This window comes from Aquarana catesbeiana, linkage group LG08, assembly GCF_042186555.1.
Source record: "Aquarana catesbeiana isolate 2022-GZ linkage group LG08, ASM4218655v1, whole genome shotgun sequence".
NCBI lineage: Eukaryota > Metazoa > Chordata > Amphibia > Anura > Ranidae > Aquarana > Aquarana catesbeiana.
Window position 1 is genome coordinate 3,763,877 of NC_133331.1, and position 22,197 is coordinate 3,786,073.

The following is a 22,197-nucleotide window of genomic DNA, read 5'->3' on the forward strand; positions in this document are numbered from 1 at the left end:
ATATATATATATATATATATAAAATTATTATTATACATAAAATATGAAATATATATATATGTTTTTTTTATATATATTTAAAAAAAATATTTTTTTTTACATATTGAATCAGCAATTTTGTGTATGTTTATACTGCATAATATATTTCTACAGTATATGTAATATAATATATTTTTATTGGACAGTTGCGATCTGCTGTGTTGTAATATGTATTGTATACAGACGTTTGCGCTGTACAATCTGCACGATCAGCAGTATTATGTACGGAAATACTATATATATATATATATATATATATATATATATATATAATTTTTTTTTCCCTCACATATTGCACAGTACCAATCAGCAGTATTGTTTGTTTATATATTTATATACACACAATGCTGCTGATTGGTACTGTGCAATATGTTAGGGAAAAAAATAATGATATATATAGTATTTCCGTACACAATACTGCTGATCGTGCAGATTGTACAGCGCAAATGAGGGGGAAAAAATGATACATATACAATATTTAGGCACACTGCTGATCGTGTGGATTGTACAGTGCTGATCGCAGCTGGGAATTATGTGAAATAAAAATATATTATATACTGTGTATATAGTATATATAATATACAGTATAAACATACACAAAATTGCTGATTCAAAATGTGAAAAAAAAAAAAAATATATATATATATATATATATATATATATATATATATATATATATATATAAATGCAGTGTACAAATACACAATACTGCTGATTGGTACTGTGCAATGCATGAGAAAAAAAAAAAATATATACACACATCTACAGTGGGGAAAATACTGATTGTCTCCCCTGCAGATTGTGTAAGTTTTGCCCCCTTACAAAGAAATGAAGGGTCTATAATTTTTATCATAGGTGTATTTTATATGATAGAGACAGAATATCAACCAAAAATCCAGTTAAAACACATGATACAAATGTTATAAATGGAGTAAAATAAGTATTTGATCTCCTACCAACCAACAATAATTCTGCCCCCCACAGACTGGCTACAGTAGGTGCTCATGTGGTATATATATGGAGTATATAGAGAGTATATATAGTATATATGGGGGGTATATATGGAGTATATAGAGAGTGTATATAGTATATATGGGGGGTATATATATGGAGTATATAGTATATATGGAGTATATAGAGAGTGTATATAGTATATATGGGGGGTATATATGGAGTATACACAGACACTACAGTAGGTGCTCATGTGGTACACAGATTAGTCCTGTCAATGTAAGAAGGTTCTCCTAACGACAACTCGTTATGTGTATAAAAGACACCTGTCCACAGAATCTCTTTCTTCCATCCAATCCTCACCATCATGGGGAAGACCAAAGATCTGTCAGAGGACGTCAGGGAGAAGATTGTAGACCTGCACAAGGCTGGAATGGGCTACAAGACCATCAGCAAGAAGCTTGGTGAGAAGGAGACAACTGTTGGAGCGATTATTCACAAATGGAAGAAATAAAAAATAACCATCAATCGTCCTCGGTCTGGAGCTCCATGCAAGATTTCTCCTCATGGGGTGAGGATGGTCATGAGAAAAGTGAGGGATCAGCCCAGAACTACATGGGAGGAGCTTGTGAATGATCTCAAGGCAGTTGGGACCACAGTCACCAAACAAACCATTGGTAACACAATACACCACCATGGATTGAAATTCTGCAGCGCCCGCAAGGTCCCCCTCTTCAGGAACACACATGGACAGGTCCGTCTGAAGTCTCCCAATGAACATCTAAATGATTCAAAGAAGGATTGGGAGAAAGTTTTGTGGTCAGATGAGACCAAAATTCAGCTCTTTGGCATCAACTTGACTCGCTGTGTTTGGAGGAAGAAAAATGCTGACTATGACCCTAATGCCCTGTACACAGGACCGGTTTTCCCGTCGGAATAAAGGTTTTTCCGACGGAGCTCCGCTCAAGCTGTCTTGCCTACACGTGGTCACACCAAATTCCGACCATACAGAATGCGGTGACGTACAACATGTACGACGGGACTAGAAAATGGAAGCTTCAGAGCAAGCGTCGTTTTTGGTCCGTCGCAACAGCATACAGATGAGCAGGTTTCCCGATAGGAATTGGTTCCCTCGGCAATATTTAGAACATGTTCTATTTCTAAATCTGTCAGAATTTTCGAAAAAATAAGTCCGATGAGGCCTACACACGATCGGAATATACGATGAAAAGCTTCCGTTGGACTTTTTCTGTCGGACATTCCGCTCGTGTGTACGCGGCATAAGAACACCATCCCTACAGTCACACACGGAGGTGGAAACATGATGCTTTGGGGCTGTTTCTCTGATAAAGGTACAGGCCAAAATTGTCTCATTGAGGGACCAATGGACGGGGACCATGTATTGTAAAATCTTGGATGAGAACCTTCTTCCCTCAGCCAGAACACTGAAAATGGGGCGTGGATGGGTCTTCCAGCATGACAATGACCCAAAACATTGTCCTGCTGGAAGGCAACAAGGCAACAAAAGAGTGGCACATTATGGTTATGGAGTGGCCAGGCCAGTCTCCAGACGTTAATCCTATAGAAAATTTATGGAGGGAGCTGAAACTTCGAGTTGCCAAGAGACAGCCAAGAAGCCTTAAGGATTTAGAGAAGATCTGTAAAGAAAAGTGGACCAAAATCCCTCCTGAGATGTGTGCAAACCTGATCACCACCTACAAGAAACGTCTGACCTCTGTACTTGCGAAGAAGGGTTTCTCCACCACCTACTAAGTCATGTTTTGCCCCCCACTTTCACTGATCCTTGTTTCTAAGGGGGATGGTTACTCACAGTACAACTCGCTGGGGTGCCTGCTCTTCATCTCCAACTCTCCACACGACTCCCCACATGGCAGGCCCCAGCAGTATTTATGTGGTGCCCGCCCCATCAAGCTATCAGCTTAGGATTGGCCAGGGCTCCCACAATACTGCCAAACAGTGGCTATCTTCCCTGCCAGTCAATCTCTGGGGAAACCCTGTAGATTTCTACCCAGGCTGCTGAGGGGGACCCAGCAAAGCCAGCCCACCCGGGTCTGTCCTGCCTACTAAAAAGCATAAAGATTATTTACAGGCTCTAGTACCTGCACGGTGCTACGCTTACAAAATCTGCAGGGGAGCAAATCATTATTTTCCCACTGTATATAGATGTACAGTATATAATATAGTACACACATACACAACACTGCTGATTGCAACTTTGCAATATGGGGAAAAAAAAATCCTACATTGTATATATGCAGTATATATATTTATATATATTGTGCTGTAGCCCATCTGCTTCAAGGTTCTCTGCAATTACAGCTGCAAGTCTTTTTGGGGATGTCTCTACCAGCTTTGCACATCTAGAGAGGACATTTCTGCCCATTCTTCTTTGTAGAATATCTCAAGCTCTGTCAGATTGGATGGAGAGCGTCTGTGAACAGCAATTTTCAAGTCTTGCCACAGATTCTCAATGTGATTTAGGTCTGGACTGTGACTGGGCCATTCTAACACATGAATATGCTTTGATCTAAACCATTCCATTGTAGCTCTGGCTGGATGTTTCGGGTCGTTGTCCTGCTGGAAGGTGAACCTCCGCCCCAGTCTCAAGTCTTTTGTAGACTCTAACAGGTTTTCTTCTAAGATTGTCCTGTATTTGGCTCCATCCATCTTCCCATCAACTCTGACCAGCTTCCCTGTCCCTGCTGAAGAAAACCATCCCCACCACATGATGCTGCCACCACCATGTTTCACGGTGGGGATGGTGTGTTCAGGGTGATGTGCAGTGTTAGTTTTCCCCCCACACATAGCGTTTTGCTTTTAGGCCAAAAAGTTCAGTTTTGGTCTCATCTGACCAGAGCACCTTCTTCCACATGTTTGCTGTGTCCTCCACATGGCTTCTCACAAACTGCAAACGGGACTTCTCATGGCTTCAAGGGATGGTTCCCAGATGGGACATTTTGATACGTTTCACCACTGCCAGTGGACTTCCCGTATCTTTGTAAGCAAGCTAGAATTGGTGAAAAGCTTTAACAAAGGTCGGTTCCCAGGTAGAGACAACTGACGCATTTCACCACTTCCAGAGAACTTCCCCTATTCTTGTAAGTAGCCAGGAGTGGTGAAACGCATCAACGCAAAACAGGTCAAATGTCTCCACCTGGGAACTGACCTATCTTGATGCAGTTCACCGCTCCCAGTGGACTTCCCCTATCCTTGTAAGAAAGCCAGGAGTGGTGAAATGTGTCAAGGTAGGTCGGTTCTCAAGTGGAGACATTTCTGACACTTTTCACCACTCCCGGTGGACTTGATATGACTTAAAAGGTCTCATAAAGACAGACTATACTGGGTGGCACCCAGATTATCCACCGGGGGGAGGGGCATGTCTTGAGTAGAGTTGTGGATTGGTTGTGTTACTGAGATGCTCTGGTCCAGAAAAATCACATGATACAAATGTTATAAATGGAGTTGCAGCTCAGCGAGTAAAATAAGTATTTGATCCCCAAGGAGAACATGACTTAGTACTTGGTGGAAAAACCCTTGTTGGCAAGCACAGAGGTCAGACGTTTCTTGTAGTTGGTGATCAGGTTTGCACACATCTCAGGAGGGATTTTGGTCCACTCTTCTTTACAGATCTTCTCTAAATCCTTAAGGTTGCTTGGCTGTCGCTTGGCAACTCGAATTATCAGCTCCATCCATAAATGTTCTATAGGATTAAGGTCTGGAGAGTGGCTAGGCCACTCCATGACCTTAATGTGCTTCTTCTTGAGCCACTCCTTTGTTGCCTTGGTGGTATGTTTTGGGTCATTGTCATGCTGGAAGACCCATTCACGACCCATCTTCAGTATTCTGGCTGAGGGAAGAAGGTTCTCATCCAAGATTTCACAATACATGGCCCCGTCCATTGGCCCCTCAATGCAGCAAAGTCAGCCTGTACCTTCTTGAGGAGGAGGACCTTGCGGGGGCTGCAGGATTTCAATCCATGGCGGCGTATTGCTTTACCAATGGTTTGTTGGTTGACTGTGGTCCCAACTGCCTTGAGCTCCTCCCGTGTAGTTCTGGGCTGATCCCTCACTTTTCTCATGATCATCCTCACCCCATGAGGAGAAAGTTTGCATGGAGCTCCAGACCGAGGACGATTGATGGTTATTTTGTATTTCTTCCATTTGCAAATAATCTCTCCAACATTTGTCTCCTTCTCACCAAGCTTCTTGCTGATGGTCTTGTAGCCCATTCCAGCCTTGTGCAGGTCTACAATCTTCTCCCTGACGTCCTCTGACAGATCTTTGGTCTTCCCCATGATGGTGAGGATTGAATGGAAGAAAGAGATTCTGTGGACAGGTGTCTTTTATACACATAACGAGTTGTCGTTAGGAGAACCTTCTTACATTGTCAGGACTAATCTGTGTACCACATGAGCACCTACTGTAGCCAGTCTGTGAGGGGCAGGATTAATGTTGGTTGGTAGGGGATCAAATACTTATTTTACGCACTTAACTGCAACTCCATTTATAACATTTGTATTGTGTGTTTTTTCTGGATATTTGGTTGATATTCTGTCTCTATATAAAATACACCTATGATAAAAATTATAGACCCTTCATTTCTATGTAAGTGGGCAAAACTCACACCACCTGCAGGGGATCAAATCATTATTTTTTCCACTGTAATATTATTGACAGGGCACTAGAGGGCGACAACATGCTGAGCATTTTAGGGTTGGGGTTGTCGCTCTACTAGGGTCCCAGAAAGTAGCGACGACCCAGTGGAAAAATTCTCCCTGTGGACGCCCTTGGGTAGAGCCTTTGTCAAGTTTTTACTGTTGTCTATGTCTCAGATGGGTAGATTTCCCCTCACTTCCTCTTTGGACAGGAAGTAACAGGAAATCTCTCCTAATGGGGATGCAGACCAAATCAACAACACATTTTTGGTATTCGGGAAGGGTTAGCGCATCAAACTATGTTTTCCTTGCTGTCTTTCTATCCCAGTGACAACCACATCCCCATTTCCTGTTTGGTTGTCACAGGGACAGGAAGTAAAGGCAAATCATCCCAAAGGGGTCACAGATGGAAATAAAAGCCTGGAAGAAATTTGAACCCTTCCCAACTGTATGAAAAACCTCAGGCTGGAATTGAAAAGGGGAACCATTACCATGCAGTAAATATCTCGCCCCACCAAATGTTTGGCTCTGGCTCTGGCTGGGCCGCTGGAGTTTTCCCATCAAGCAATATAAACATCCAACAGCTTACCGCAAAATACACAGTGACAGCTGGGCTCGCCATTACTGCACACATAGGTAGGGCAGGTTATGTAATGTCATTCATGTGTGTTCTCAGTAACCAGATCCTGCCAGTAGTGAGGGGATTAGGATAAGACATGGAGAATAGGCGTAAATCCCTAATCCCAGATTCTTTGTCACTTCGGAGACGCCCATCTTCTTCAATTTAATGCTGGGGATTAAGCAGAAAGAGTCTGATATAATGCTCAGTAAATACCTATACAGTCCACTAAGCTTCTAGTTTGGCCACTTTGACCAAGGTGGTTGACGTTGACTTTTTTTTTGGCATATGGGCAGCTCTGTTGACGAGCCGTAGAGCCGTACTAGCTCCATTTTGTCCGTGGCAGGGGATTATGGGATTGAACAATAATACCTAAGGCCAAGGCTAGGCCATGGGGTGAGCAAAAGGGGAGGCTGCCTTGGATGCTTTAGCAGTTATGCATTTTGTACATCTGAGGTATGGAGATCATTTGAAAGTACCGACTCCATTCTTCTAATCACAGGGAGTGGTGGGGAAAGATTGCAAAAAATAACTGCCATGGCCAGGTCAAGGTCAAGGGGTGGGCAGAAGGGGTGGCCACCTTGGGCTTTTAAGCAGCTAGGAATTTTGTACACTTGAATGGTAAGGTGATGACTTCATGGCACCAGCCACAGTCTTCCAATACCAGGGAATGGTGAGAAAGATTGCAAAAGCAGTAGCCATGGTCAAGGCCTGGGCCAAGTGGTGAGCAGAAGGGGCTTCTGCCTTGGGTGCCTTAGCAGCTATGGATTTTTTACACCTGAAAGATAAGGGGGTGACTTCAAAGCACCAACCCTTTTCCTCAAATAATAGGGAATGGTGGGAAAGATTGCAAAAACAGCAGCCATAGACAGGGCTGGGCCAATGGGTGGCCATCTTGGTTGCTTCAGCAGCTATGGATTTTGTACACCTGAAAGATAATGAGATGACTCCAAAGCACCAGCTCCATTCTTCAATAACAGGGAATGGTGGGAAAGATTGCAGAAATAACAGCAATGGCCAGGGCCTAGCCAAGGGGTGGGACGTAGGGACGGCCACCTAAGTTGGTTCATCAGCTATGGATTTTGTAGACCTGAAGGGTAAGGAGAATACTCCATGGCACCAGTGCCAGTCTTCCAATACTAGGGAATGTGGGAAGGATTGCAAAAACAGGAGCCAGGGCAGGGCACAGCCAAGGGTTGGGCAGGAGGGACGGCCACCTTGGGTGCTTCATCCGCTATGGATTTTGTACACCTGAAGCATTAGGAGATGATACCAAAGCACCATCTCCATTCTTCCAATACCAGGGAATGATGGGAAAGATTGCAAAAACAGCAGCCATGGCAAGGGCCTGATCAAGGATTGGGCAGAAGTTTCATTCTTCCAATACTAGGGAATGGTGGGAAAGATTTCAAAAATTGCAGCCATCAGCCACCAAGAGGTTGGAAGTAGGGGCAGATACTTTGGATTTGTAAACCTGAATTTAAGGAAATGACTCCAGGGCACCAGCACCAGTCTTCCAATACCAGGGAATGGTGGGAGAGATTACAGAATTAGCATCCATGGCCAGGGCTAGACCAAGAGGTGAGTAAAAGGGATAGCTGCCATGGGTGCTTCAGCAGGGAAAGGTGGGAAAGTTTGCAAAAATAACAGCCATGGCCAGGGTCGTGTCAAGAGGTGGGCAGTAGGGGCAGCTGCCCTGGTTGCTTCAGCAGAAGGGTGGTGCAAAAAGAGCAAATCTTGCAACCTATGGGCCTGAGAATGTTCATAGCTCATGTATTGGGGTGCACCCTGGCTTTTTGGCCCTGGGAGATGTAGGACCCTATCCTGACACATTCGTAGCTTTGTCTCCTTGTCCAGGAATGTCAGTGTGGACATTTTAAGAATTTTCAAGTCCCAACTCCACATAAAATAGCAAAAACATTATATGCCCCACCACAAAAGGCAGCTTTTTCTGTGATATTTACCTCTTGTCTACTGCTGGCCACCAAGGACCCTCCAAAGACCCACCATTTCCTTCTTCTCCTAATGCTGGTCTTCAGGGTTAAATGATGCCCAGTATCATTCATCCAACTTCCTAAAAGCCCATGGCATCATGGTCACACCCTTTGGCTGTGTATCATCACACCCCCTGAGAAATCAATAAACAGAGCAAGTAATCATCTCAAGAGTCCATAATCCTTTACTGTTGACAGCAGTGATACCAGGGTGGAAAAATGTAGCCAAAAGTTCTCCCTTCTGAGTTACACCTTAATGGTACTAGAAGGACACCAGGATCTGTATGGCATAGACTGTCCCCCAGGAGCACAATTAAGAAGCCCTGCTATTGTGCCCAAGCCCTGATGAAGGGGCATCTTATGACCCCCAAAATGCCTTGAAAATCATTTTTCTTCCTGCTTTTTGTATTGCTATTAATGATAAAAGATTATGGACTCTTGAGATAATCGTTTGGCGCTGGAGTTCTTCTGTTGGGTGGCCAATACTTGATGGGGGACCCAGCGTTGTATTGCTTTATCAGTGGTCAAAAAGGTCAAAGTTCTACTACCATCCAGGCCGTCACATTCACTTTGTTCTTGGAGTGCACCACCCTGGTCTCAGATTGCTGCTTTGTACGGAATGGTGCTCATACATGCACTCAATAATCATCCACCGCTGAAGGGAAGAAGAGGACCTGAACCTCACATGACCAAATGGAATGGTGTCCCATCATTGGTGTCAGTAGGAGTAATGCTACACCATCACTGGTGTCGGTGGATGGAGCAGTGCTCCATTATTGGTGTCAGTGGATGGAATAAGGCAAGCAAAGGGCCACATCCAGCCCATGGGCCGCAGTTTGGAGACCACTGATCTAGCCCTTTCCTCTCCAGCCTGACTGTCCCTGACCCCACCCTTTCATTCATTGGATTTCCATTTTTCCAATGTTGGATTTTCAGCATCACATGTGGGTGGTCTGCATGCAAATGAACCTGCCTAGGAACACCCACCCATCAAGGTGTTGCGATATTTGCATAACTCCTCCCAAGAGCCTGCCCACTGCTTTGCATCAGGACTGAGGGCTCTGGAGAGAAGTACTGGGGCAGGGTGCTGTGATTTTTTCAGGAAGCTGTGTATAATCCACTTTCACCCCTCCCATCATAGGTAGGGCAGGTATGGCAGGTTCTCTGCATTGCATAGAGAAGCATAGAACCAGTAAGCATATCACTGAGTTTAACATAAGGTGTGTGCAATGAAAACAGAAAGGTTTTATTTAAAATTGTCCTTAGCATGTTGATGGGGGGGGCGGGCAAGCCCGGACTGGCCACAGAGCAAACCGGACACCTGCCCGGTGGGCCGGGGCCTCATGTCCTTGTGGGGCCCAAGGCAGCTGGGCAGTTCTTTGTGCCCGTGCCGTTCACCCACCTTCACCAAGGTCTGCTGGCCGCCAGTTCAGTTCAATTGTCGGGCCAGGAGGCAGAAACTACCTGTCACCATGAAGAGAGAGGGGATCAGGGGGAGATACCGGATCAGAGACAAAGTGAATGTCATTCCCCATGCACCTGAATAGGAGCTGTGGGGCGGCTGCTTATAGAAGAATCAATCTCCCTCTCTGAATTTTCCTCCTGCAGCCTCTGAAAGCCTGCTTCTCCTCCTTTCCCTCCTCCAGGTATTCAGAGGCTGCAGGAGGAAAATGGAGAGATTGATTCTTCTAAATGCAGCTGCTTCTCCTAGCCAAATTCTTTCTGCTGCCCCCCCCCCCCCGCTCTCTAGGCCCCCAGTGCTCTCCGCCCCCCGTGCTCTCTAGCCCCCCCAGTGCTCTCTGCCCCCCCCATGCTCTCCAGCCCACTCTGTGCTCTCCAGCCTTAAGCCCCCCCTGCAGCCCCACTGTGTTCTCCAGCCCCTCCAATGCTCTCAGCCCCCCTGTGCTTTTAGGCCCCCCTGTTCTCTTAGGCTACTTCCAGTGCTCCCCACCCCCCCAGTGCTCTCCGCCCCCCTGTGCTCTTCTGCCCCCCTGTAATCTTAACCCCCCTGTGTTCTCTGGACCCTCCATGCTCTCCACCCCCCCGTGCTCTCTGCCCCCTCCCAGTGCTCCCCACCCCCCAGTGCTCCCAGCCCCCCCGTGTTCTAAGGCTCCACACAGTGTTCTCTAGCCCTCCCTAGTGCTCTCCCACCCTTCCTTGTTCTCTCTGGCCCCCCTAGTGCTCTCGGCCCCCCCATGCTCTTCACCCCCCTCTGTGCTCTTTGTCCCCCCTAGTGCTCTCCGCCCCCCTATGCTCTTCACCCCCCGTGCTCTCCAGTCCCCCTGTGCTCTCTGGCCCCCCTAGTGCTCTCCGCCCCCCTATGCTCTTCACCCCCCCTGTGCTCTCCGCCCCCCCCCCATGCTCTCCAGCCTCCCTGTGCTCTCTTGCCCCCTGTACTCTTTCCTGGCCCCCCTCGCCTCCGTTAGGATGGAGAGTGGGGAAGGGGCCAGTAAATATGTCATGGGCTGCTCAGTCTAAAATGCCCGGATCTATTTTTTGTCCCAGTCCGGGCCCGGGACCAGATAAGGAAAAATATAAGCAGAATAAATTTCAGCTTTAACTTATTACTTTACAGGTAACTTTTCGCACCGACTAATAATAGAGGGGGAGGGGCGGGACAACCTTGCATTGATTTAATGACTGTTCTTTTATCTCGGTATTTAATTAATTATTTTCTTCAAGCACTTTGTCCCCCGTATAGATTGTCTGTTCATTGTTTGCTGTACAATCCCTTCCCATACAGGAGATCAGACAGGAGGAGGTGCGTTCACAAAGATGCGTCATTGTGAGAAGGAAATCTACAAACTCCGCTCACCGGGAAAAGTTCCCAAACTTCATATAGAAAAGTTACAAAGTAAAGTTCAGGAAATTAAAATGAAAGTGATTGTAAACCTCAGACATGAAATCTGAACAAAGCATATCCCTCTATAGCAGGAATCAGATCTACCTGGACAACACGGGGGATAGCAAAGACCCCCGAGGTGGGGGAGCGGGGTACAAGGAGGTGTCCTTAAAAATAAATAAATAATAATATTAAGTTACTAATACAAAGATATAGACATAGTGTTCTGTACACCCCCCCCCCCCAAAAAAGTAGTGTTTTCTGCCCCGTTTACATTACCCTCCCCCCACTGTAGTCTCCTCTGCCCCCCTCCCCCCACAATAACGTTCTGTACTCCCCAATGCTGTGCCCTCTGCCCCCTATACATCTCCCTCTCCCACTGTAGTGTCCTGTGCCCCCCTCCCCCCACAATAATGTTCTGTACCCTTCAATGCTGTGCCTTCTGCCCCCTTCACATCTCCCTCCCCCACTGTAGTGTCCTGTGCCCCCCTCCCCCCACAATAACGTTCTGTACTCCCCAATGCTGTGCCCTCTGCCCCCTATACATCTCCCTCTCCCACTGTAGTGTCCTGTGCCCCCCTCCCCCCACAATAATGTTCTGTACCCTTCAATGCTGTGCCTTCTGCCCCCTTCACATCTCCCTCCCCCACTGTAGTGTCCTGTGCCCCCCTCTCCCGACAATAATGTTCTGTTCCCCCCAATGCTGTGCCCTCTGCCCGTTATACATCTCCCTCCCCCACTGTAGTGTCCTGTGCCCCCCTCCCCCCACAATAATGTTCTGTACCCTCCCTTACATGCTGTGCCTTCTGCCCCCTTTACATCTCCCTCCCAAAGCAGTGTCCTCTGCCCCCCTTCACACCCCCCACAGTAGTGTCCCACCACCCCAAAGCAGTGTCCTCTGCCCCCCTTCACACCTCCCCCCACAGTAGTGTCCCACCACCCCAAAACAGTGTCCTCTGCCCCCCTTCATACCCCCCCCTCCCACAGTAGTGTCCCACCACCCCAAAGCAGTTTCCTCTGCCCCCCTCACATCAAACCCCCCCCCACAGTTGTGTCCCACCCCCCCAAGCAGTGTCTTCTGACCCCCCCTTCACATCCAACCCCCCCGCAGTAGTGTCCCACCCCCGAGGCAGTGTCCTCTGCCCCCCCTCACATCAAGCCCCCCCCACAGTAGTATCTCACCCCCCCAAAGAAGTGTCGCTTGCTCTCCACAGTGTCCTGTGCTCCTCTGCCCCCTTAAAGCAGTGTCCTCTGCCTCCCCATCCCCCAAAGCCCAATGCCCACCCCCCACAATTTTTTATTCTGTTATAAAATTTTGCATATAGGTCATTTTTCTTCTTTACCGATGGGCACTGATGAGGCTGCACTGATGGGCACTAATAGATGGCACTAATAGATGGCACTGATAGGCTGCACTGATGGGCACTAATAGATGGCACTGATAGGCTGCACTGATAGGCACTGATGAGGCTACACTGATGGGGACTAATAGATGGCACTGATGAGCACTGATAGATGGCACTGATAAGCAGTGATAGATGGCACTAATGAGCACTGATAGGCTGCACTAATGGGCACTGATGAGACAGCACTGATGATATGGCACTGATGTGCACTGATGAGATGGCATTGATGGGCACTGATAAGCTGCACTGATGAGCACTGATAAGCCGCACTGATGGGCACTGATGAGATGGCATTGATGGGCACCGATAAGCTGCACTGATGGGCACTGATAAGCCGCACTGACGGGCACTAATGAGACAGCACTGATGGGCACTGATAAGCCACACTGACGGGCACTGATGAGACAGCACTGATGGCCACTGATAAGCCGCACTGACGGGCACAAATGAGGCAACACTGATGGGCACGGATAAGCTACACTGATAGGCTGCACTGATGGACACTGCTGAGGCGGCACTGATGGGCACTGATGGACACTGATTGGCACTGATGGGGCTGCACTAATGATCAATGTAAATGTCCCAGGATAGCCAGTTATCAGCTTTCCTTTCTTCACACACCGACAGCGCTGATAACCGGAAATTGTTCACATGGGATCAGCTGTAATTGGACACAGCTGATCACATGGTAAAGGGCTGCTGTGATTGGGCCTTTACCTCGATCTGTAATCAGCTGTGTCTGAAAGACAAAGCAATCTCAGAGCGTGTCCAATACGCGTCATGAGGGCGTGCAGGGGGGGGCGGGGCTCTGGGGGGTCATCAACAGATGCCCTTCCCGAACTGGATGACCGCGCTGTAGTCATCTTTCGGCTATAGCGCAGCCGGCAAGTGGCTAACACCTTATCACTTTGACTGCGACCCAAAGCATGAAATTCCTCACTGTCCAATTAGGAAACAAATTGTCCAATTCAGCACGACAAGACCTTCCAAGGCTTTTCCAGCATCCCAAGGTACCGTTCTGACCACATCTCAAAGCCATTTCCAGCCGGCGAGCTCCTTATATAATGAACATTGGCATATGAGCACCATTTATCGTCATATAAAGGTCATAGAAACCATTAGTAACTATCAGCTAACGGCAGTGTGTGAAGACTGACGCATTTCACACCAATGGGCCTCGTCATCGATGACTGAGCGTGTCATTGTGGAACGCGTCGAGGAATTCACAGACTGCTGTCACCATTATGACTCACCTTTGTGAGTAAGCCTCCTCTTCTTCAGACTTGCTGCAAGGACAAATCTTTAAAGAATTTGAGCATGCGTGCATTTTTCGTGTATTCCCATGCATCACGTTTTCGGGCAGACCATTCGTTTTAAATGTAGCGTCCCCTTACAGTATATGGAAAAAATATATATAAATACGCAACAAACTCATTCACTTCTTCTACAATCTCCTATTGTAGAACTTCACTCAACTGAGCTCTCGGTCTTTCACTAGACTTCCTGATCCACGTTCCACTCAATCTCCTGAGCTCTTCCAATCTTCTCACTCAGTGTCTTCCTCAAGCGTCACCCCCGCGTCCCTGCTGGGTCCCTAGCCTGGCTCTCACAGATACTCCTCAAGCGTCACCCCCGCGTCCCTGCTGGGTCCCTAGCTTGGCACTCACAGATACTCCCCAAGCGTCACCCCACTGGCCTGCTTGGTCCCTGACTTGGCACACAATAATGCTCTGCAAGCGTCACCTCTGCTGGTTGGGTCCCTGGCTTGGCACTTGCTGAAGTTTCCCAATTCTTCACCATCCCCGGCTGGCGAGAAGTCTGCTCCAGTACTGGCTCCAGCTACTCACTGTGGTCCCTGGTAATAAGGTGGTTGGTCCCTTAGTGTTGACAGCTTCCCCCTCTACCCTTCCGACCACAACTGGTTGGACTTCAGGCCGCAATCCCAACCCTGCTCTGCTCTCTTACTTCTGGATAGGCCCCTCAGACAGTCTAGCAGCCAGATTTCCCCAGGATAGGCCTCAACTCTGGCCTGGCAACCCGGGGCAGTACAACACATGTCCACCCAGACAGCCATCCAGGTGGCACAGAACCCCGATCACCTGACTCCACCCAAATAAATAGGCTGTCCCAGAAGGCCAAGGGACCCAAGAAAATCCCTGTCCATTGGCTGAGACATCCCATCTACTCCTAATCTGTCCTTGCAATGCCCTTGTCTTATCTAATGTCACCAGATACTGGGCCACCCAGTGACAGAAGAGAGAAGTGCAGCAATTCCAGAATTAGGGTGAAGTCAGTTGACCTCCTAGCAATTGGCCAAGGCAACTATCACTTGGCAGATAAATTTAATAGCCTCCCCGCCTAAACATCAGGGTGCTACATCTATATCTATCTATCTATCTATCTATCTATCTATCTATCTATCTATCTATCTATCTATCTATCTATCTATCTATCTATCTATCTATCTATCTATCTATCTATATATATGCACTGTTTTTTATTAAATATTATTTATAAAAAGCTGGAATGCGGTGCCAGGCTACAGATTTTCTTATAACACAGAGACCGATCAGGTGGAGATAATGAAGGCAGACCCTCCAGCATAGCAGTCACCTCCGACAATGGAAGGTAAGGCCATGTAGGTAATGTTCTGTGTCGGCGTTCGCTCAGACTCATTGCACTGGATATCACTGACCCGGGAGGGATTTTTATGTCCAGACATAGATAATTACCATCACAGACAAGAAATTATCCAGCACCGGCCTTTGTGCGTTATTCATCCCTGCAGTTCCTGCGCTAATAAGATTGCCTGGTACAAATTAGAGCTGAAGTCAGGTCTGGATCCACAAAGCTGCAGTCTAAGCACCAAAACATTTCAGGAGATCTGAACACCAGTGACTCTGACTGCATAGGACCCCCAAAACGTTGCCCCAACAGGCCCCCACCACCAACAGGCCAGCTGTAATTTCTTCTATTGTCATGTATTCACTTTACCTCCTTGCTGCCTGCCACTTCTCTCCATTGACTATCCCTGTGTGCCAAATGAGGGTGTACTGGTTGCTTCACCTTCCATTTTGGTGCCATACCAGCCTTGGGGCCCCTGAATACTGGGGTCTACCACAAACCTTTCTTGATCGCTTGTCTATTGGGGTCATTGTTGAGTTTATTTTTTGCACACGTTAAAATCAGCATTCAAAATTACTTAGCGCCTCCAAACATTACATATTTTCTGAAAGCAAAGGCCCTGCAGAATAAAATGTTGCAATTTTTTTTTATGCCGCACAATATTGGTGCATATATCAAATATATAACATCAAATGCAAATTTTCAGGAAAAAAATACACTTATATGATTTTTAGTGCAAACAAACACAATGTGATGCCCAGCTTTTTGGTAAAATATAAGGTTAGGTTCCCACTTGAGCGCGTGTTCCCGCAACCACTCCCAGCCAAATCACGCAGGACTGCCATTCATTCCTAATATAAGACCCCAAATCTCTCCTCTACCTTACAAAGCAAAATATTAAAAAAAATTGATCTTATGCTTTAAAAAAAAAAAAAAAAGATATTTACATCCACTCTGGACTGGAAGTGATGTCATGACGTCACTCTGTTCCTCCTAGACCATGGATCTCCAAACGATGGCCCTCCAGGTGCTCCAGAACTACACGTCCCAAGAGGCATTGTAAAACGTTGATATTCACAGACATGACTAGGCATGATGAGAATTGTAGTTCCTGAAGAACAGGAGGGCCATAGTTCGGAGACCTCTGTCCTAGATCATAGAAGTGATCAGAGACGATCTGGTTTCTCCTCTCCTCATCTCTGTGACCAGCCGTGCGACCCTCGGATCATCTCCCGGGCTTGCTGGTAAGAACGGTAAGCCTGAGAAACCCTCCCGCTGCTTCTAAAAGCGATCCAGCTGCTAATAAGCCGCTCTGTTCAGTTTTATAAGAAAGAGAATCACTGGCTGAAATAAAACAATACCAGGTCCATAACCCCCGGTAAACCACTTCAAAGCCACAATGTATATATATATGTATTGAAGAGGTTAAAGGGCTGACAAGCTTGGTAAACCAGCTGACAAACCCACATGTATTTCAGTAGCTTCACACTCCGCCATGTTTTTACGAGATAACATCTGATGGGCAATTTCATTCTCAGGGTCCCCCTTGCAGTAGAAGCACAGGTAGTACTATATTGCCAATGGTTTGTGGACACTTGGCCATCACATCTACCTGAGATGGTTGGACAACCCATCATTCCAAACTCATGGGTATCAACATGGAGCTCCCTCTTTATCTTCGCAGCCATAATCGCCACCTGGGAAGGCTTTCCACAAGGTTTTTGGAGGGTATCTGTGAGAATTCATGCTCATTCTGCCAAAAGGACAATTGTGAGGACAGATACTGAGGTCAGATACAGATACTGATGTTGGATGAAAAGACCTGGCTCAAAATCAGAGTTCCAATGGTTTTAAATGGGTTTGAGATCAGGGCTCTGTGATGGTCACTGAAGTTCCTTCACACCAAACTCATCAAACCATGTCCTTATGGATCTGACAAAGGTTCCAGGTTCTTTTATGTAAATACTTCTTCTGTAATGCCTTCCCAAGGGCAATGGTCACAAGGTCTCCTTCAATGTAGTGCAGTGTTTTTCAACCTCATTTCTCATATAGCCCCCAGTGTTCCATGTTTTGGGAATTTCCTTTGGATAAAATAGCTGCTATAAATACCACACCATTGACATTGATTTAAAGCACTTGTAAAAGGTGAAAGAAATTCTGAAAACATGACTAGTTGGGAGTACTTGAGGACTAAGTTGGAGAACCAATGATGTAAAGCAGGGGTGTCAAACTCGATTTCATCATGGGCCGCATCAGCATTATGGTTGCCTCAAAGGGCAAGATGAAAGGACAATAAAGATAAAAGGGCAATAAGTATAAAAGGGTAATAAAGATAAAGGGCAAGACAAATAAATAAGTAAGACTAGATACTTATCCTAGGCTTTTTTTTCAAAGAGAATAGGTGCAGGAATTCAACCATGACCCCCCACCAAACCGGATCGAACAGTAGGTGTGGTTAAATTGCACTAACTGTGGGAGGATCTTAAAGGGGCAATAAATTTAAGGAGTGCATTATATTTTGAGGTCAGGGATGCGCTATGTACAGACTGAAGTTTCAGTGGTGCTGTATGCATAGAGTGCAGAGTTCAGGGGTGCAATACGTACATAGTGCAGAGTTCAGGGGTGTGCTATGTACAGAGTGCAGTTTCAGGGGTGTTCTATGCGCAGAGTTCAGGGGTGTGCTGTGTACATAGTACAGGGTTGAGGAGTGTGCTACATACAGAGTGCAGAGTTTAGGTGTGTGCTGTGTACAGAGTGCAGGCTTTAGGGGTGTGCTGTGTATAGAGTGCAGGTTTGAGAAATGTGCTACATACAGAGTGCAGAGTTTAGAGGTGTACTGTGTACAGAGTGCAGGGGTGAGGAGTGTGCTACAGATAGAGTGAAGGGTTTAGGGTGTACTGTGTACAGAGTGCAGAGTGTAGGTGTCTACTGTGTACAGAGTGCACAGTTTAGTTGTGTGCTGTGTACAGAGTGCAGGGATGATGAATGTGCTACATACAGAGTGCAGAATTCAGGAGTGCATTACATACAGAGTGCAGAGTTCAGGGGTGTTCTGTGTACAGAGTGCAGGGTTGAGGAGTGCGCTATATACAGAGTGCAGACTTAATGTGTGTGCTGTGTACAGAGTGCAGAATTTAGGTGTGTGCTGTGTACAGAGTGCAAAGTTTAGGTGTATGCTGTGTACAGAGTGCAGAGTTTATGTGTGTGCTGTGTACAGAGAGCAGAGTTGAGGAGTGTGCTACATACAGAGTGCAGAGTTTAGGTGTGTGCTGTGTACAAAGTGCTGAGTTTAGGCGTGTGCTGTGTACAGAGTGCAGAGTTTAGGTGTGTGCTGTGTACAGAGTGCACAGTTTAGTTGTGTGCTGTGTACAGAGTGCAGGGATGATGAATGTGCTACATACAGAGTGCAGAATTCAGGAGTGCATTACGTACAGAGTGCAGAGTTCAGGGGTGTTCTGTGTACAGAGTGCAGGGTTGAGGAGTGCGCTATATACAGAGTGCAGACTTAATGTGTGTGCTGTGTACAGAGTGCAGAATTTAGGTGTGTGCTGTGTACAGAGTGCAAAGTTTAGGTGTATGCTGTGTACAGAGTGCAGAGTTTATGTGTGTGCTGTGTACAGAGAGCAGAGTTGAGGAGTGTGCTACATACAGAGTGCAGAGTTTAGGTGTGTGCTGTGTACAAAGTGCTGAGTTTAGGCGTGTGCTGTGTACAGAGTGCAGAGTTTAGGTGTGTGCTGTGTACAGAGTGCAGAGTTTAGGTGTGTGCTGTGTACAGAGTGCAGGGTTGAGGAGTGTGCTACATACAGAGTGCAGCGTTTAGGTGTGTGCTGTGTACAGAGTGCAGAGTTTAGGTGTGTGCTGTGTACAGAGTGTAGAGTTTAGGTGTGTGCTGTGTACAGAGTTCAGAGTTTAGGTGTGTGCTGTGTACAGAGTGCAGGGTTGAGGAGTGTGCTACATACAGAGTGCAGGGTTGAGGAGTGAGCTACCCTGCCTTTGTACACATCTCCCTCCATAGCCCTTATCTCTTCACACACACCCCCAATTACTTCCTTGCATCTCACCTACCTGGCCTGCTTGCAGTACCTCCCGGCAGTGGTAGACGACTCCACCTCTCTCTCTCACTTGCAGGGAGATCATTGGTCGGCACCTGTGCACCCGGGCACAGATGGGGTCACAGTGCAGCTTACCATGTGATGCCCTATCAAACCTATGACCACACTGCACCTGCATATCCCTTGTCCTCGCTGTAAGTGCAGGGCAGGCAGGGAGCTGTGAGAGCCACTGTCCTGTGAAGGCTTCTGTGTTTACAAGTGACAATGGTGAGCCGAAATCGAAGAGAGAGAGCTGGAGGTGGTGGAAAGGAGTTCTGCCACGTTCTGGCTGAAAAAAAGCCCATGGGTGTGAAGTCCACATGAAATGGCCTAGAAGGCCAGGTTTGGCCCGCCGACCTTGTGTTTGAGGATCCTGAGGGACTGATATCAGGAGACTGTTCAGGTAGACCTAATGATTGTCCAGCTAGGCCTAGCCCTCCAAGAACTGAAGCAGAAAATACATTTGCGAAGAATCACTTAGGACTAACGCTCATCCAGAGTCTTTTAAATTTTTTTTAAATGTCCAAATTGGGCCCAAAGTGTCAATATTTTGTGTGGCCACCATTATTTTCAAGCACTGCCTTAACCCTCTTGGGCATGGAGGTCACCAGAGCTTCACAGGTTGTCACTGGAGTCCTCTTCCCCTCCTCCATGACGACATCACGGAGCTGGTGGATGTTAGAGACCTTGCGCTTCTCCACCTTCCGTTTGAGGATGCCCCACAGATGCTCAAAAGGGTTTAGGTCTGGAGACATGCTTGGCCAGTCCATCACCTTTACCCTCAGCTTCTTTAGCAAGGCAGTGGTGGTCTTGGAGGTGTGTTTGGGGTCGTTATCATGTTGGAATACTGCCCTGCGGTCCAGTCTCTGAAGGGAGGGGATCATGCTCTGCTTCAGTATGTCACAGTACATGTTGGCATCTTTAAAAGAGGCTTCCTTCTGGCATGACAGCCATGTAGACCAATTTTATGCAGTGTGCGGCGTATGGTCTGAAAACTGGCAGGCTGACCCCCCCACCCCTTTAACCTCTGCAGCAATGCTGGCAGCACTCATACATCTATTTCCCAAAGACAACCTCTGGATATGACGCTGATCACGTGACCTCAACTTCTTTGGTGGACCATGGCGAGGCCTGTTCTGAGTGGAACCTGTCCTGTTATACCGCTGTATGGTCTTGGCCACCGTGCTGCAGCTCAGTTTCAGGGTCCTGGCAATCTTCTTATAGTCTAGGCCATCTTTATGTAGAGAAACAATTCTTTTTTTCAGATCCTCAGAGAGTTCTTTGCCATGAGGTGCCATGTTTAACTTCCAGTGAGTGACAAGTATGAGAGAGTGAGAGTGATAACACTAAATTTAACACACCTGCTCCCCATTCGCATCTGAGACCTTGTAACACTAACGAGTCACATGACACCGGGGAGGGAAAATGGCTAATTGGGCCCAATTTGGACATTTTCACTTAGGGGTGTACTTACTTTTGTTGCCAGGGGTTTAGACATTAATGGCTGTATGAAGAGTTATTTTGAGGGGGCAGTAAATTTACACTGTTATACAAGCTGTACACTCACTACTTTACATTGTAGCAAAGTGTCATTTCTTCAGTGTTGTCACATGAAAAGATAGAAGAAAAGATTTACAGAAATGTGAGGGGTGTACTCACTTTTGTGAGATACTGTACATTCTTGTATAACCCATTGCATGCTGCACTTGGCCAGTGAACTGCAAGCGAGGAATGACCTTGGTGAACTCATAACTAACACTGCAAACTGAAAGACAAAGCCACTTGGATACCGTAGTTAAGCCGACCTCATCAGCGTGGCACGTGACAGATAATGACTTACTTAGTGGCATCTGCTTAAGGAGCACATTGTTTTTTATAATGGCCCATGCAGAGACAGTATCATTCCCTGGAGACACCACTGGCCATTATTCTCAATTATACCAAATAATAGAATAAAAAGGTCAAAAGAGCAGAGTAAGTTGCATGGCGATGCTCAGTAGAGCAACATGGGCTGTAGAAGGGTGAATACCCAATAGGAGTTGGGTAGAGAAGCCCATGGAGTCCCTGTGTTGCTTCATATGGGGTTATACCTGGTGTCCAACCACTCTCCCAGCAAAGTCTAGCTTAGAAAGTCAATTGGTTGGAGCCATCTGGGTAAATGTAAAGAGACCACTAGCCAAAAATATTGTATTCTGGTAATGACATGGGGTTAATGCCTGTAATGAAAGTATGAATACTATATTGTTTTTAGGTCTAGGTCTTTATTTATATTTTTCTCCATATGTGAATGCAGACTAAGCTTCCCAGGAAATGTTAGTTACAAGGGTTTGAACAAACCACATAACATGTTTGGGGGTGCTACATTGGTCAACTTTTATTCAAATGGTAAAAATGTGTTGGTCACTTACCCAGTCCTCCAGTCCAGTGCCATATGGAGAGCCTGAGACCATAAGCCAGCTGCTTGTAAAAGTATACAGTATATAGTCTTTCTTGGTCTCTCAAAACAAGCGAACACAAATGGTTTCTTCAGCAAAAGAAAGGCAAACATTCCTCAGTCCTATTATCATGAAGACCACATGATAGAAAGGCAAACATTCTTTAGTCCTATTATCATGAAGAACACAAAAACGACTCCCCACCAGTAACTCAGTCCCACATTTGGGTTTAGGGTTCCCATCTGTTTCAGGGTGCAAGATAAGCCTCAGGAGCTCAGTAAACTGAGTCTCAGACACCAGCTCACAGTTTCACAGCTCTGGACCACCTACCTCATAGACATGTGCTGACTCCTTCCTGTTGCTTTTAAAGCCTCCCTTGCAGGTAGGTAAGCCCATTTGGGACCAAAGTCCTTGTAATCAGGGTTTAGAGCCCCTTTGCCACGCAAATTCTTTCTCCCAATTCTGGGTCCCAAATGAGGATTTACCCATCCAGAGAATACTGGAATCAGTCCTCTCCTCT